General features: G+C 40.0%; 1 protein-coding gene and 1 non-coding gene across 11 annotated transcripts in view; both read right to left on the bottom strand.

The window, feature by feature from the left end:
• Shoc2 (SHOC2 leucine-rich repeat scaffold protein) overlaps positions 1–18,889 on the bottom strand; it is an 88,661-nt gene that overhangs the window by 69,324 nt on the left and 448 nt on the right. For 4 of the 10 annotated variants that reach the window (XR_015628584.1, XM_087565465.1, XM_087565495.1 and 1 more), the window contains exon 1: positions 18,375–18,533. The exons of 3 other annotated variants lie outside the window; for them this stretch is intronic. The gene's annotated coding sequence lies outside the window, so the exon portion shown is untranslated. Of the gene's footprint in view, positions 1–18,374; positions 18,534–18,889 lie in introns of those variants that run through there. 3 more of the 10 variants (XM_087565468.1, XM_087565506.1, XM_087565484.1) reach the window with 1 other exon arrangement.
• LOC120100368 (small nucleolar RNA SNORA20) lies at positions 7,195–7,322 on the bottom strand. The gene has a single exon (XR_015655865.1). It is a non-coding gene; the product is annotated as a small nucleolar RNA SNORA20 (small nucleolar RNA).

The raw sequence follows: 18,889 nt of genomic DNA, 5'->3' as shown, positions 1-18,889 counted from the left end.
AGGTATACAGCCCATTTATATACAGCCACCAAAACTAGATAATATTGATGAAGCCAAGAAATGCACGCTCATAGGAGCCTGATATAGCTGTCTCCTGAGAGGCTCAGCCAGAGCACATGAAATACAGAGGTAAATGCTAGCAGCAAACAAGTGAACTGAGAACGGGGTCCCCATTAGAGGAGTTAGAAAAAGGATTGAAGGAGCTGAAGGGGTTTGCAACTCCATAAAAACAACAACAACTAACCAGAGCCCGCAGGGACTAAACTACCATCCAAAGAGGACACATGGACAGACCCATGGCTCCAGCTGCATATGTGGCAGAGGATGGCCTTGTTGGGCACCAATAGGAGGAGAAGACCTTGGTCCTGCCAAGGCTGGACCCCCCCCCCCAGTGCAGGGGAATGTCAGGGGGACTGGGAAGGGGGGTGGTTGGGGAGGGGGAGTGGGAAGGAGAGTGGTTGGGGAAGGGGAACACCCTCATAGAAGACGGGGAGGGGGATGGGATAGGGAGCTTATGTCCGGGAAACCAGGAAAGGGAATAACCTTTGAAATGTAAATAAAAAATATCTAATAAAAATTAAATTTTTAAAAAAGATGGAGTTGGCTAGTTGGCTAGAAGTCTGGATGCTTAAAGTGGAGGCAATATTTTGGCACTGAGCCCTTTTAACCTAAGTAATCTGACACTAATTCCAGATAGTGTTCAAAATTAAATCTTAAGGTTCCTACATGGTGTTCAGAAAATAAACTAGAGAAAATCCCTACTACACTGTCAAGACTGCAGTGACTAAGAATAACTCATGCATGTCTAAAGTTTATAAACACAGAAAGGAAAGAGTAAATAGTGATAAAAATCAACAGAGAAATACCTACAAACACTTCAAGGAGAAAAGTGTACCCCAAGAATTTATATACAGACTATGGTTCATGATTAAAAACAGTTAAAAACTAACATATATTAAGAACTCAAACTGTTCTTATGAGCTAACCTTGAAAATTCAGCCAAGCAGTAACCAGGGCAAAAAGGCAAGTTGTGAGGATTGGTTATAACTACCAAATACAATGTAAATGCTACAATCCCTGTCAATGTTGAATGATCAACAAAAAGTAGAATAAAGGGACTGATATATGCTCACATTATTTATGCTAAACTGCTTTATACCTTTAAATATATTTCTTAGTTTATTTCTATCAATTATAAAAGACATCATAATATAAATAAGTTTAATAAGCTCATTTTAAAAGTCTCAGACTAGATCACAATGTCCTCCCTCCCTCCCTCACCCTTTCTCCCTCTCCCCCCCTCTCTCTCATACACACACACACACACACACACACACACACACACACACACACACACAAATAGATAAATGCAATGGGGAAAAGGCAAGAAAGGGGAGATAACAGGATTATTGAAAAAGTGTAAGGAAACCAACCACTTTATACACCAAAAATATGTATTCACCTGCTTAATTGGAGTTTCACAGAAGCTAGAGGTGAGTAAACACAACGCCTAGTGTCATGGTGTTGTTAGTCAGGGGAGGGTCCTAGAGGACCCCCCCAAACTATACAGGCCATTGCCATTGCTCTGAGTCACCCACTAAAACCTGATGGTAAGACATCATATGATTTTGATTACAGCATATAGATAATCAAACTGATCTGAAAGCTTCCTCCCTGCTGAATAGCGTTCTCAGTGCTAGAACATGCTTTGCAGGGTACTGAAAGAAAAGTGCCACCAACTGCTGAAAAGTCCTGTGAGCTCCAATAAGGACTGCCTGCTAAGATTTGCTCGTGAATGCAAGTGTCATGAGTGCTACAGCAGTAACCAAGAGATTTTTTTAAATCAAGCTTAAGGCCCACTGTACTGGAGGGAGCTCAGACCTGGAACTATAAACCTAATCAAGAGCCTATGGCTTGGCAGACCACAACCCCTACTGTTATTAATTTATCCAGGGGATATAGTATTAAACTGCCATTTAAATACTTATCCTTCTATCCAAACTAGTGCAATTCTCACCCTTAATCAGAGAAGCTTTTTATGCAGCAGATGGTAGTTAATACAGAGAATCACAATTGGTCACACTGCACTGAAAAGTGTGTGTGGAGTACTCAGCCCTAAACTGCACCTCCTCCCAAACATGAGGGTGTGAAAGACTGTAAGAGCCACAGAGTAGGGAAGACTACTACAAAACTGTTCTCTAAGACCTAACAGGATGTCTTACTCACAAAATTGCAGTACCTTATAGTTATTAAAAAAAAAAAAAAAAGACCTGCATAAAACTTAACCAGTCAAGAGTCCAGCACCAGCACAAACGTTCAGGAAGCCCTTCACCTACTGGAGGTGCTAATGGCAGCTACAACTGTTGGGGCAGACAATCAATCAGCAGTGGAGCCAGCCCACAGTAAGTAGCCATGCTCCAGTGGACGCTGCTCTATGCCCTGCATACTTAGGCACCACTAACTAAATTCAGTTGCAAAAAAGAGAAAGAAAAAGATAAATAACAAAACATCCAATTAGGAGAAAATGATGTCACAGGAGTCCAGAAGATTTGTGGAGGAGGAGTCTAAATACATTGTAGTCCCATGAGAAATTACCAAAGAGTATAAAATGGGGGCTGAAGAGGAAGCTCCGTGTTAAGAATATCTGTTGCTATCTGTCTTGTAGGACACAGGTGAAGACAGGTTCAAGATAGGAGGAGGCCTGTCACTGGACGAGAAGGAAGGATGGGGAGGAGAAAAGTTTGAGAGAAGAGGAGGAGACAGGAACAAAAGGGGACTGGAGGAAGAGAACATGGAGGCAGATGTTAAGATTCCTCTCGGGGTTGGGGATTTAGCTCAGTGGTAGAGCACTTGCCTAGCAAGCACAAGGCCCTGGGTTCGGTCCCCAGCTCCAGAAAAAAAAGAAAAAAGAAGAAGAAGAAAGAAAAAAAAAAAAGATTCCTCTCTGTACCTTTACAGGTTGTTATGAATGTCCTTAAGGGATGGGTGTGTACAGGGCTTTGTATGTTTAGGTGGGCAATTATATCTTATCAATTGGATCAGAGGTTATTGTGTTGTGTGTTCTTTCTTGTGGTGAATTAAGTTTAAGAGAGTATGTGGTCTCCGCGGAATTGAGATGTATTTTCTGACATGGTGGCAGTCTGCTTTGGGAACTGGATAGGTAGAGAGATTATTACCAGGCTCAGAGAGAGGCTATTGGCAATGTGATATAGGTTGGAGCAAAGCGGGTGAGAGGCTTTGCTGACTGAGATTAAGATATCTATCAGATATCTTGAGGCACTAAGGTGCCAGACCTAGTGGGGATAAAAGACAGCCTTTTTTATAACTTTACAGCAACACTGTTTCAATTCCCAGCACCCTAAGCCTTCTGTAACTTCAGTTCCAGGGAATCCAATACCCTCCTTAGATCTTTGTGGGCACCCAGCACACACATGGTGCACAAACATATATGTTGGTAAAACACCCATATACACAAATACACTTTCAAATTTAGACTTTAAAAGAAACTAAAACCAAGCAGAAATTTCTAAGTAGGAGAAATTTTACATTCTCCCTTTGGATGTTGTGGACTAACTCTGTGTTGACTCAATACAAACTACTAAAGCAAAGCACCTTTAAAACCTGAGGGAATCCGCTGCTGTACAAAGCCCTGTCTTGTAGTTTTTCTAACCACCATGCACAAGAGTGTAATTCTGCATTTCACAGGCCATATAAATACCAATTCTCAGATGCAAATATATTTCTTCAAACAAAAAGCTAAGTATTTTAATGTGTCACTGTGTTAAAAGGAACTTATTACTATCATGTGCATAAAAACAACAAAACACTGGAAATTTAAGATATTAAAACACAGTACAATCCACTGGAATATTATATAGACATCATATAATCTATATCATATATAGTATAAGTGTATGATACATTAGAATTCCACATATGAATGATAAACTAAATTCTGGGCCCATATCATATAGATAGATTTCATCTTTCTTATTGCTTCTGACTTGTAGTATGGTTACAGCAACTTATTCCTGCATCAACCCACGTATAGGCTGTTACTAGTTACTCTCTTCATTTATATTAAAAAATGTTTTTACCAGGACAGATAATGCCATCACTGGCCATAAAACTGGCCTCATCAAAACTGTAAGGCACATGGCTAAAAGTTGAACCAAGAACTGATATACATTTAAAAAAATTTATAGGTGGTATTTTGTCTGTCTTCAGAGCCCCCCATTAATTTATATTCCTAGTCTTTTAAATTATCAACCTGATAAAGTACCTTTTTAATCTAATTATTAGTGAGCAGTTCATTTCAATCTCCTACTTTTGTAATATTCAGAGAAAATATGTCTAATAGCTACATTTTGCTTAACACATAATGTAGTTTTAGTGTTTTTTTTTTTTTTTTGAAATCACCACCACTTAATCAGAGCTTTACACAAAAACCTAGACTCTTTCTTTTCATTAAAAACATCAAACTACTTGGGGTCTCCTGGGTCCACACCTCTCAGGGACAACAGTCAACTGACAGAAAGCTACCCTGAGTGCCCTGACTCCGCTACTTGACACAGTGCTTCTGCCTTCACGCATGTCTATGTATATGCCTGGTCTCCTACACAACTGAAGGTTAGAGCCCTGGTTGTCCCTTTACATTTTTTTTTTCAATTTATGTCTCTGCCTAACTGTATGCCATAAATGTGTGGGTGCCTGCAGAGGGCAGAAGAGGGTGTCAGATCCTCTAGAATTGTAGTTACGATGTCTGTAAGCTGACTGACAAGGGGGATGAGAATGAATTTGGATCCTCTGGAAAGCAGCAAGTACTGTCAGCTACAGACAGGAAGGTCTTCATTTATATTGGCTTATTTCATTACAAAATGTTCATCAGGATTCTTTGCATGAAAGGTATGTTACTACTCTGTCTTGCATACAAGTTATAAACATTCTCATTTGGGATTTTTGTTTTAATCATTCACTTTTGCTTTTATCTCTATATGAACATTTGCTAAATATATTACAATGATCAACACTGCTTTTAAAATTTCTAAACATCAAATAATCCAATACCAGCTGTGATGGAGTAATGTTTTTGTGCCCTGTGTAAAGATTATGCATCTATTACTCAAATGCTGATTTCTTTACTGACAGAGAGCTAAGTGCAGGCCAGGACACTAATATTTTACTTCTATGAAGCATCACCTGTCTCGGTGTTTTGTAAACATTCTTCTTCACCTTCTGATTGGTCAATAAAGGGCTCATCTAATCCCAGCCATAAGTCCCAGAGAGAGAAGTAGAAAAAGGACCATGACGAAAAAAAGGTTGAGAGAACACATGGAGAGACCAGGAGGATTCACTATGAGGTTGAGATGAGAGAGCAGATGTGAGAACACACAGGGACCAGAGGGAGCCAGGCAAAACTAGGCTGGCAAGTAACCAGACATTTGTCTAGTATTAACAGTCTTGGGGTTAGAATAGCTCAGAACTCACCCAGCCTAGATTTACAGTTTGTTAATAAACTTAATGTCTTCGTCTCAATAATTTGGGTGCTAGAACAGGAACAGATAAGGCTTTATGCTTAAGTTACAGTCTGAAGGTTGGGTAGGTTTATTTTGAAATTGACAAAGAAAACCAAATAAGAGATAGGGGAAAAAGCCTGAATGTATAATAGAAGTGAGGTCAATAATAATAAAGCCTATAAAATTTTATTAAATAATTTATCAAATACTTCAAGTCAATTAAACATACTTTCTACAAGTAGTGTTTAAAAGTCAAAAAATGATCCAATTCATAAGTGAACAGATATGTTTGGAGACATTAACAGTTTAGAAGACAATTTAAACATTAAAATTTTAATCAACAATTAAGACTTCATATGGCCCCATACACCCATGTGTTTGAATGGTTGGTGCACAGGGAGTGGCACTATTAAGTGGAATGACCTTGTTGGAGTAGGTGTGGCCTTGTTAGAGGAAGTGTGTTACTGTGGGGGTGAAGCACTCTCCTGCTGCCTGTGGATCCTCCAGCACCACCACGTCTGCCTGCACACTGCCATGCTTCCCACCATGATAATAATGGACTAAACCTCCGAAACTGTAAGACAACCCCAATTAAATGTTTGTCCTTGTAAGAGTTGTACTTGTGGTCTCTTCACAGCAATAAAGCCCAAGTTAAGACAATCTTCAGCTACTAATATTTATTGCTAATGTTATTCTCTACATATTATGGTCGAGTTCAATGTACTTGCCTATACACTGACAGACAAGCGGGTAAAGCAAAGCAATAATCCATCCATGAGCATAAAGAGAAAACAATCAACAGAGGCCTCAAAGTAGGGGATCAGGAAAGTCTTCCTGGGAGAGAACATTTAAGCAGAAATCAACCCCCACAACCACCCTCCAAATAGGTAGGAGGTATCCAGGAATCTTGAAAAGTCATGATTTCTTCTCTCCAATTCTCCACAATTACCAAATCCTATTCCTTCTTCTCCAGAAACTTCTGACTTCATCAACCTCTATGTATTCCCAAGCCACTGCCCACAACGCAGGCTTTAATCCCACTTACAATCAGGTATAGGTAATTCTCTCCATAATGACATTCTTACCTGCCTTCCCATGTCCACCCCAACTCTGTTCTTAGCATAATCACTGTAATTAGTGCTCTTTCAAACACTCAAATCTAACAGGTCACGGCAAAGGAAAACAATTAGAGACAGCCCTCAAGATAAATCCAAGAAAGTCGGCAGTAATTTGCGATCCTTTTGCCACAACCCTAGTATTTCCCACTGGACACTGGTCGCACGAGCGTCTTTCAGACCATACTGGGGCTTGTCATTGCTTGTAACTAATACTTTGCACAAGCCGTTTCTTCTGCTAGAAATATATACAGTTCTTCCCTAAGCAAACTCCTTCTATAAAGAAGCATTTTCACATGAAGCACTTCATAACAGAAGATATAGATTTACTTGGCACAAATATGCATAAATCAATAAACATTTGTTGAATATGGTTGAATAAACACAAGCCCTTATCTCTTATACAATGTTTCTCTATAGGCTACTTAGAACAACTCACTCAGATTTTTACATCTGAAACATGGCAAGATGGCAGGTCTAATTTTTTGTTACTGTTTATGAAGATCTGAAAAGTTATTTATTCTTTTAAATAACTTAAGGATAAAAATAACAAATCTTTTTTACAATGTCCAGACCATGTACAAGAGACAAAACACACTTCATCTCCGTGTACAATAGCCCAATATTGTTTTATCCCATGCGTATAACCGCTCCTATCACTGATAGAAAAGAGCAGCAAATTAATGGGGGTAAAAAAAAAAAAAAAAAAAAAAACTCTTGATTCAAAATGACACAGAACTATTTTTCAAGATAAAGAGTTTAAGAAAAGAATCCTCCAAATCAGAAAGCCAAAGTAGTAGTCCGAAAAACAAGCAAATATGTGATAACGGTAATATGCTTTAACACACACTGTTTATTTTCAAGAGAACTAAAGGAATGCTTCTTCACAACAGTGAAGTGAATTTGAGATAGGATTCATTTTCACAGGGGTTTAAAAGAATTCTTGCCCATGAATGTTTCCTCTACGTGTCCGTAGGAATTAGAATTATGTCAAGAGTACATGGGGCTGGGGATTTAGCTCAGTGGTAGAGCGCTTGCCTAGGAAGCGCAAGGCCCTGGGTTCGGTCCCCAGCTCCGAAAAAAAGAACCAAAAAAAAAAAAAAAAAAAAAAAGAGTACATATATACATTACCTTCAAATTTACTTTTCCCCCATTCCTTGTTAGGAAAGCAAGATAAAATACTAACAGTTCAGCAGACGTAGAGACGGGATTGACTTATTTGATATTGCTATAAATACATGGAAGTTTTTTCAGGAAATTTGCATTACTGTATATATTAACTTAAGAGTCCAGACATGCAGATTTAAAATAAAGAGCTGAAAACTCCTACTTAACAACCCACAACATAAACCTTAATTGGGACTACAGCTCTCTCGTACAACTCTAACTTACCAGGTACATAAGTTGTAAAGTTCCTCAGCAGTCTCAACATCAGACATTTTAATCAAACATTACCTAAAAAGTCTTTATACCACAGAAACTCTACAAAAAAAAAGATTTACTTATACTGTTGAAACTGTCTTTCTTGCCAAGACAATCTAATATTTCCAAATTTCCCTGTATAAACTGGAAGTAAGTTTAAAATATTGGTTATCAATGGGGCTCAGAACACATGACCTAAACATAACTTTTGGAAGCCAATGTTTGCCACCCAAAATGAATTTCCACTGGCATATTCTTATCAGATTACTCTGAGGACTGACAAGTTATCAGTATCACTATAGATGCTTGTGGTTATTTGGAGTGCTGGAGACTAAACTAATCTTTTTGTGCACGCTGAGCAAGCTTTCTAAGACTGAGTTAAAGACCAAGCCCTTTCTCATGTAACTAGTACCTGGCTTTGTTTACTAACAAGGCTGTCATTATTGCTGTACAACCCTCCATTCACATACTATAACACAAACCCCTATCTCCTCCAGAAGCCCACACCCTCTTTTCCTCTCTCTAGCCTACATATATCCCATATACAAAGACGCTGCATTGTTTTAATCATCGGTCTGTCTGTGCTTTATAAGATACCTGTTTTAACATGTAATTGAAGTTTGGTTTTTCTCTTGTTAATCTGACTATGTCAATTTAATTCATAGACTAACCAAGAACCCAGAGGGTAGATGAATGTAAAACAAGAGAAATAAAATGTAATTACTATTTTATTACACATGTTAAGGTCACTATAATACCCAATAGATCTTTCAGTACTTCTAAGCTATTACATTTAGTGTTTCAGTATATGCATAAACCCACAGACCTTCACTTGTCAATGACTATGTAAATTTCTCCCAAAAACATTAAGTACCACAAACAGCAAGGTCAGAGCATATGATCTTCAATGTATATAACTTACAGGTAATCTGCTGTGGTTATATAAAGCAAATGGCCTTTCAACCATTTATATAGTACACTTTTTTAAAAAGATTTGTATGCTTAACTATTCTATTTGCCTACTATCCTAACAGTATGGTTTTAATGTAACTTTTCTTTTTTATTTTTTATTGGTTATTTTATTTATTTACATTTCAAATGTTATCCTCCTTCCCAGTTTCCCTTCCACAAGCCCCATCCTCTCCCCCTTCCCCCTGCCTCTACGATGGTGATCCCCTACCTGCCCACCCACTCCTGCCTCTGCATTCCCCTACCCTGGGTCATCGAGCCTCCACATGACCAAGGGGCTCCCCTCCCAGGGATACCAGACAAGGCCATCCTCTGCTACATATGCAGCTGGAGCCATGGGTCCCTCCATGTGTACTCTTTAGTTGGTGGTTTAGTCCCTGGGAACTTTGAGGAGTCTTAATGTAACTTTACTTTAAAAAAATCATATATATATATATATGAGTTTTGCCAGATGTATGTGCACCACATACGTGCCTGATGCCCACAAGTCAGAAAAGGGTGTAGGATCTCTTGGCGCTAGAATTAAAGATGGCTGTAATCTATTATGTGGGAGCTGAGGACTAAAGCTCAGTCTGCAGTAAGAGCAGCCAGTGTGCTCTTAACTGCTGAGCTTTCTCCAGCCCAGTGGTTAATATAACATACATGACATCTTTTAGATTTGAAAAATATCTATGTATTTCCAAATATTGCAAAGCAAAACTACTCATAGAAGATCAAAAGAAACATCCAACAGTCATGACTAACTTAACAAGGTTAAAAGGAATTTCTCTCATCAAGATTCTCAAAATACTCAAAGGCAGCAAACATTTTACAAACTTTATTAACACATTAAACAGAACCATATAATTCCTAGTTGGAAATGCTACCTTCTAAATGTAAACACCGCACCCAACCCCCACCACACTAGGAAATGACCTGCTGCTGTGGCTTACGCTTAACCCACAATGAGCTGATCATCTTTAGGGACGGAGCCTTAGGGAAGTAAGTGGGTTTTGATTAGATCACAGGAGAGGAAGATGGCTCAAAGTGTTTGCTTTGCATGCATGAAGACCTCAGCTGAGATCCACCACAGTCTAATAAAAGGTCAGCATGGAGAGGTATGTCTGTTACCCCAACACTGGGAGGCAGCCGCGGAGCTCACTGGCCAGCAGCAGAGTTGCTATCAGAATGGAAGGGAGAGAGACGGATGGAGGAAAAGCACCTGACTTCAGCCTCAGGTCTGTGCAGATGCCCACACTCACAGGCATGCCACACAGAAGCCTCTTTTTAAAATTAAGGTGAAAGGAAAATTGCTCACTGAGCTTTTAGTACTGTACACAGCACTGTGGAAATATTCGCTGCAATTACCAAAACTACCTTGGCTAAAAAAAAAAAAATTTGAGACAGAGCCCACTGGCCTTGAATTTACTGTAACGCCAAAGATGACACTGGACTTCCAGATTTCCCATATCCACCTTCCAGGTGCTGACATTAAAGGCATAAACCACTGCACCTGGCTTAGCCAAAAAAAAAAAAAATTCAAAACGTTTGAAAATAGTGACCCTATTTTTAAAAAGTAATTTTTTTCTCAAGCTCCAAAATAACTTTTATATTTCATGCATAAAACATCTGCATCCAATTTTTTGCAAACTTTCACTGATCATATTTAGTTCTTTAGAATTCAAAAACAAAACCTGGTAGTCTTACAGAGTCTTTGATTATTACACTTTATTGTTAACCCATGTTCTACATGTCCCACTATAAGCTATCATAGAACAGAAAGATGAAAACTTAAAATACTGAGTATGCTAAGTTCCCACTGCTGCTGCTTAGTGGGTGTTCTGAACTGAGGCCAGATTTCTAGTATTAAGAATTTCAAAACACTACTTCCAAAGCACAGAAATAAACGTCTTCAAGGTTAAATCATAAACTTTACTATTTTAAGCTCCCTTGTATATAAGCATCTCACTTTTTGTTTGTTTGTTTGTTTCTTTTTTTCGGAGCTGGGGACCGAACCCAGGGCCTTGCGCTTCCTAGGCAAGCGCTCTACCACTGAGCTAAATCCCCAACCGTATATAAGCATCTCACTTCTATGAATTCAGAACTATGATTAACATGTGGAGATCAGCCTGTATTTGTTATAAAAAAAAAAGTAACCTTTCTTCTGCCTACCCATATATAGTCACAGAATTCAAGATATCTTAATATTAAGATATAAATGCAAATATTTGAACTAGAAATAAAGGCTCTGAGTGAAATGTTAAACCCTCTATCCCATATATACACAAACTAAAGCTTCACAATTAAACACTCTCTCCACCAGGTCATCCAATCTCTTATACACCTCTAAATGTTGGTAAAGAAATAACTGTAATATTGAACGGAAATTTCCCAATCCAGATGACTGAAAGATGGCAAGAGAAATAAAGCTTACTCCCAGTAAACAATAAAGCTACAACACTGTGGCCACTTTGTCACTTTAACAGGTTACATTTTCAAACAACACTGATCAAGAAAAGCATGCTACAAAATTTCACATATTGCACAGCTAACCAATCAACTAGAGGTTAAATATAAAATTCCACCTTTGAAAATGTTACAGTAGTAATAAGTTACTATACTATTCCAATAATTCCAGATAATTGTTTCCATTTACTCTGCCCAGTAAATGCTCCTTGATACCTGCTATGTTTCACCTCATCATGCAAAGTTTCCTAATAACAACAGCTTAAATCTAAAAGCTTTAACATTATCATTCAGGCAGGAAATCTTTCTGAAATAAACATTTTGTAATCTTTAACAAATCACACCAGTTGACTTCTTTATGGAATTAAGACTATCCCTGGATTATTTTATGTATAAAAAAATGCCACCTTGACAGATTCAACATGCTTACAAATTAAGCTACTATCTTTCTTTAAACATCTTCTGTCGTTTCTTTTGTTTTGAGACACGGTCTCTAAAGCACAGACTGGCCTGGAAGTCAGGGCAATCAACTGTTGGGATTACATCTACCACACCCAGCTTCCAACTGTTTTACAAGCAGTTTCCCAAACTCTTATTGTCAACTTTCTTACAACCTATAAGAATTAATTCCAGCCTTTTTACCATTTGTTATTCATTTTAATTGTATATTATATGAGAGCAAAAAAGGCCTAAATTAAGGTCTGAGGGGCTCCAAGGATTTAGAAATTGTGTATTTGAGAACAAGAATGTGCAAAAATCTCTTTGTTCTTTTTAATGGCCTATTCAGTCTGTCTGGGGCTCTGCATTATTAATAACTTAAAAGTAATTTTCTACTAAAAATCTACAAGGTCAAAACACTGTGTTAATACATTGAAAAAACAATAAAGACAAAGAGTGAATGCTCAACATGAATCTGATATTTTAGTCAACAGACATTAAGCAAATCATTTTAAAAGTGATGAATGTTACAAAAGAGAAAATATAAGATTCTTTAAATCTGGAGATCAAAATCTTCCAAATGACATATCAAACTAAGACCTCGAGTTCATCAAAGAGGTGTAGGTAGTATGAAAGCAAATCCAATCAGAAATCCTTAGTTTCCCAATAACATAGAGATGCATGGAATATAATATATAACATTCTAAGGTGGCTGCTGAAATACAAAAATCTATAAAAAAGGAATACTCAAAATTTCTGCAAGTCTCTCTATACCCTTCAAGAAATAATACTGAATGGGGCAGTGGTGATGCAGGCCTTTATCTGAAGTACTAGAAAGGCAGAGGCAGGTGGATCTCTGAGTTCAAAGCCAGCCTGGTTTATGGAGTAAGTTCCAAGACAGGACTACACAGAAAAACCGTGTCGTGAAGAAAAAAAGAGGGGGCGGGGAGGAAGGAAGAGAAAGAGAGAAGAAAGAGGAGGAAAGATTATTGTAAAAAACCATGACTTGACTGAAGAAGGAAGAGGAGGAGGAGGAAGAAACTTGACTGCTAGATGTGGTAGCCCAGGCTTATATTCCCAGTGCTTGGAAGGGGAGATGGCTGATTGCAGGCTGTGGAGAGTACCTAAGGAGATCCTTCCTCAAACAGCAATGACATCACTCATGCCTAAGTTCAGACAGTGAAAGCATACAAAGCTCTCCATCAGGATCTAACCTCTGACCACAGAATCAGAAGCACCTGAAAAGTTAGCACTAGTCATCCAGAATAAGAATAAGGTTTTTACATAATAACTTTAACCATGTTCTAAGTATCTAAATATCATTCTTCATATATTGCCTAAAGGAAACAATATTTTTTTTTCTTTTCTTTTTTTCGGAGCTGGGGACCGAACCCAGGGCCTTGCGCTTCCTAGGCAAGCGCTCTTCCACTGAGCTAAACCCCCAACCCCAGGAAACAATATTTGAATGTAAAAGTACATCATCAGTGAGCCTCAACATTATCACATACTAGGCTAATATGTTCTCTTCATATTTCATTAAATATTAATCAAAAATGTTTTTAGGTAAGCATTTTAAGTAATAATTTCAGTACCCCTTCACATTAATGCAGGTCTATAGTCCAAAGCCCAAATTGAATTAGTACACAAGAAACAAACACCAAAAATATAAACTTTAATGAAAATCTATTATAGGGCTTAAAATCTTGGCCGGCATACCAAAGACAGCAGGTGGCACAGAGTCTGGGCTCCATCCAAGACCCCATGTGGTGCAAGGAGAGAACCAACTATGGCAGGTAACCCTCAGACCTTCACACCTGCCCTTCTTTGTGACATTCATTTACCTGTACCCACACACACCTCAAATAAAATTTAAGGATTTTTAAAAAAAAAAAAAAGTATTACTGGAATCCAAACAACTAGTACTCATAATTTTCAAAATGGACCTAATACCTAACCCTTGTTCTTTTTCTACCTTCGACTACCACACACAGGGTATATCCTCCAATGAGCACTGCCAGTTGTTACACAGTCTCAGTCATATGCAAGTCTGCCATGATTCTGCTGTCATGGCACTTGTCACATTGTGTAAGTGTGGCCTGTCCAATTCATGGCAACAAACTGTAATTTAAGGAAAGCAGAAAACAAGGAGTATTTACCTCTGCATCAGCTCCTAAGATAAGTATGCCATGTGCAGATTATAATTTGATTATAATTAAGAGCTATCTAATGTATCAAAAAGTTAAAGACTGCACTACTAGGAAGGCTTGAAAGCAAAGTGGACAAGAAATACAAACTGGAAACCCTGAAATCAGGTTAATTTCAAAATCTAGGAACTACTTGTATCAAAACAAGCCATGTAATCATTACTTCTAGAACATTAGAAAAAAATTAAAAGAAGGCATGGTAGCTTACCCTGTAAAACCCCACACTCCAGAAACTGAGGCAGAGGCTTGAGTTGCAGGCAGGCCAGCCTGTTACTTCAGATCTGAGGCTAACTTGGACTACATAAGGCTGTGCCATCTCCCCAGACCCTAATAAAAAAATTTATCAGCTATAAAATTATATAATTAAAATGGTAAAACTTCTGGATAGCAATGGAGGCTAATATATTGAAACATTAGAAATTCATAGTGTCATAAAGACGTCACAAAAACAATTCATAAAACTCTCAGGTATACTAATAGGCTAACTTTACCCTTTAAACAGTAGTTTAGACACAAGCAGTGTGTCCACTCTCCCTAGAAAAGAGCCCTTACTTTTTGTTATCATTTCTGACTATCCTAAATTGCACTGAGACAGTATGAAATCTAATTAGTTCTCTTTCAATCTTGACAATGAGAACTACATACTTACTCAAGAAACACATGTCATCATCTCAAAAGCTTAAAACCACTTTGTAATTATAATACTCTTTTTATGTGTTCCAACTTTGCTTCACTGAACTAACAATGCCTTTCTAAAAAGTTAGGGACAAGGAGAATACACTGAATAAAAACTATTTTACTTTAAAATGGGTACCTATTTTAGAATACTTTTTTTCAGACTCACCAAATGTTTTCTCTACCCTGTACTGATTAACAAGCACATTTCAGATACTATGCAGCAGTCCAAGTCCAAGCACACCACAGTCCCTTGTAACTTATGAAACTGCAAATTTTAAAAGTCAAGCTTAGACAAGTAGATAAGAATATTGGGAGTTACTTCATTACGAGAAAATACTTCTAAAAAGGTCTAGAGGGCACAGCTTTGATGTGGTGTAGCCCGTGTATGAAGGCCTAGCAGTTAGGATACTGTAAAGAGAGCAGATGCTTAGTTATGCTCATGCTTTTGTTCATTAGCCTTCAGTTACAAATGATGTGATACAAAACAGCTAATGCACAAACTATGGTAAGTCTGACACTAAGCAAGATTGTCTACCAAACTAATTATTTACACGACTCATTTCAAGTATCACTTTACATATCATTCTGCTAGATTATATAGCCAGTGTCAATTCATTTACAAGAAAACATTTACCCACTCACTAATAGTCTAATAAAAATAAACACTGATACTTCCTAATATCTAAATCCCCTCCCTTAATTTAGATAGTTTTGTAAACAAATTCCAGAAGTCTTACACCACATCTAAGCTACAAACCTCAGAGCTCACTGAGGGAACTTTTTTATGCTTCTTCATCCTTGAAAGACAGATGAAGGGCACAGCAACTAAGCCTCAGAAATGTTCTTTTGTTTCATCTTCACACTCCAAACAGTCACACCCTTAGATCTATACACAAGAGGTCTAGTTTTTGTTCCGGTCTAAGAAAATTTTTATATGTGAATTACCTTTTTAAAAACAAGAACCTTTCGGAAACATAATATACAAAAAATAATTCAGCAAATTTTTAAAAGTATGACTGAAATTTCATTACTTGCACAAAACATCCCAATTTTATCCACAATTGATATTGATAATAGAAGACAAAAAAATTATATTTGAGGCTGGAAAGATAGCTCAGCAGTTTAAGAACATTGGCTGCTCTTCTAGAGGACCAGCAACCCTCTGTAACTCCAACTCCTGTGTATCTGCCGTCTTCTGGCCTCTTGTGCTGCATATACACATGCAGGCAAAACTCACGCACATAAGAACAAACAAGCTCACATCGCAGCAACAAGTCAGACGCCATCCTGAGGTTACCTCATATAGAATATAATTAGTTACTACTGGAAGAGGGAAAGCCATTGTCCTGTTCTGAGTCACATAAAAAACAGCTATGTATGTGTGTATGTACTTAATACAGGGCTAGGAAAATCAAACCCAGGGCATTGTACATGTTATGGAAACACTCTACCACTAAGCTACATCCTCAGCCAATGTGATAATGTTTCTACAAGCACATCAAAAGTAATAATTTTCCTGTTCTTATTTAAACATGAAGTGCTCCAAATTTATGACTGTTTTGAAGTTCACACGCCAACTTTCCACCTATATTTGCTACAAGGACCAAAATCAGTTCTGATCTAATTTCTGATCATGACATCTTAGAAAAACAAACTAAAATGTAATCCAGATTCAAAATACTAAGGTATCTCTTTATACCATTTTTCAATCCATATTAACTTCTAAATAATGAAAGAAAAACATTGAGAATATCATAACCGAAATGCCAACCGTGACAAATATAGTTTCTTCGGAAACTGAATAAGCATCTGGGGAAAATATACTTGGTTAGAGTGAGGTGAGACTAACTCCAAACTGAGATTTCACGAGTGTGATGTCATGTTACCTTTATGTCATATTTAATCTTTGAAAGGTACAAACCTTAGACAAAACCCTTTATTTTACTTTGCACACTCAATCTAAAATAAAAATACTTTGAGTCTCAGTAAGTTTAAAAGACTTCATACTTAAAAAGTTTTTAAGTATTCAGCCTAAGCTCCATTGTGGTGAATGATTTAAGTATTTAGGTAATTTATTTCTATAATCTTTAACTCTCATATGAAAAATAAAACATTTGAAGAATTCAAACATAGTTGGAACTTAATTTGTAGACTTATTGAATATTACACATTGTGAATAGCTAAACCTTTAAGTTTCTTCAAATATATAACAAAGAACAGTTACAAAGACCATGCCAACGATGGGTGACTAAAGGAACGAGGAGTGCACTAATAAATGTAGGTCTTTAAAACCAAACATCTTTGTCAGTGCTGATGACTTAAACACAAAAACGCTTGCTTGCACAAGTCCACCCTTCGATTCTGAAAAACAGCAAAGTTTTTGACTCGGCAATCCTTCCGGTAGATGCTAGAACTTCTGACATCTACAAAGAGTGTACAAGATTACACAGGGGTAAGCTCCCAGACTCAGCATCCTGCTGGAGACCAATATACCAAACAGTCCACAGTTGTAAGCTAATTTTTACTTCCCCAGAGCCCTCAGAAACACTTGAGGGGATAGGTCGCAAAACAGGGTTTCCTCTTTTATTTTCATCACCTCATAAAGCTACAAACCGATGGGGAGAAAATCGAATCTCCCAAGTGTAAAGGTGAAATCAGATGAAAAACGCACCCCAAAAACATCATCTTTCCGATTCCCAAATAGACAAGCGTTCCACCTGTTTGTAAACCCCTACTTGCACAGTTAACCCAAACCTCTGCTGAGAGGGACTGGGGGGTTGGGGGGAAGAGTGGGGAGAGGCGGGCGAATTACAGCTTTGGAGTCCTTATTCTTCTACCTAGGCATGGGGGAGGGGATGGTACAAAACAATGGATACCGAGGGGCTAGGGGGAAAATCGTTTTGCCCTGCAGCCTCCTGCGTTCCGAGCTGGGGGCGGGGAGTTACACTACTTTTCCTCTAGCCCTCAAAGCCGACGCGGAGATTGCCATCAGGCGTGTTTAGCAGGGCGGTCTCGGCGGCCACAACTCCTTTCACTCCGCAACACACCCAACGCCGATCCGCCGATCTCCCCGCAGGGTCGGTCTGTGGGGAGGAGACCGCCCAGAGCCAAGGACTTTGGGGAGGAGGTGCAGCGACCCCACCCCACAGCCCCACAGCTCCACAGCCTCATAGCCCCACATAACCACGGCCGCGCCCGCCCGCCCGCCCGCCCGCCGGTCCGCCCGCCCGCCCGGCGCCAAACGTCCGCACGACCCGGGCAGCCCCGCAGTCCCGGCCCGGAGGCGCCGAGAGCCGGGAGCAACCGGAGCGCGACTGACCGACCGGCAGCCCCGGGCCCGCGCCCGCGCCCCGGCGCTGTCCCAGCCGACCGCTCCGCAGTAGGCCCGGCCCGGTGCTGTCAGGGGCAGCCGGTTGCTCCCGGTGCCCCGCCCGCTGGCCCCGCGCGGGCAGCGGCTCCGAGGCCCCGGAGCCCCGGGCCGTGGCACCCCGGAAAGCAGCCGCGGCGCCTCCCAGGGCCCCGACCCCTCAGGCCTCGCCCCGGCCCCCGCGGCTCGCGCCTGTCAGGACCTGTGGGCCTCCCCTTACCGACGGCTGGCCAGGTCCCCGGACAGGCAGGAAGGCAGAGGACTGGCCCACGGGCGCCCCTGTGCTGCTCCCGCCCCAGGCTGCCGTCCGGAGCCCCGACTCCACCATCCCCGCTCACCTCCTTCCTCCTCCTCGTCCTCCGCTCCCCGAGCGACGCTCCCCTGCCACCGCCCCCCCGCCCCTCCCCCACTCGCCCCGCCCCTCCACACACTCTGGCTCCAATCGCCCCGCCCCGACCCTCTTGAACAAGCCTGGGCATTCGCTAGGGAGGAGGGAATGGGCGGAGCCATGGCAAATGGAGTCGCCCAATCAGAGCGAGACATTGGTGCCAGCTTCCCTGTCCCCGCCCTTTTCCTTTCCTCCGCGGCCGCGCGCGGTCTCCCGCCCACTGGGCGCCGCTGGCTAGCTCCGCCACAGAGAAAGCCTCCAGCCGGGTAGAGAAACAACTCCCAGTCGGAAGTTACGGTTGAAGCCCAGGCAGCCATAATTGATAATGGCAGGAGGCGTTTCCTGTC

Source organism: Rattus norvegicus, chromosome 1 (genome assembly GCF_021556685.1).
Source record: "Rattus norvegicus strain SHRSP/BbbUtx chromosome 1, alternate assembly SHRSP_T2T, whole genome shotgun sequence".
In the NCBI taxonomy this organism is placed as follows: Eukaryota; Metazoa; Chordata; class Mammalia; order Rodentia; family Muridae; genus Rattus; species Rattus norvegicus.
This window is presented reverse-complemented; position numbering and strand designations above follow the sequence as displayed.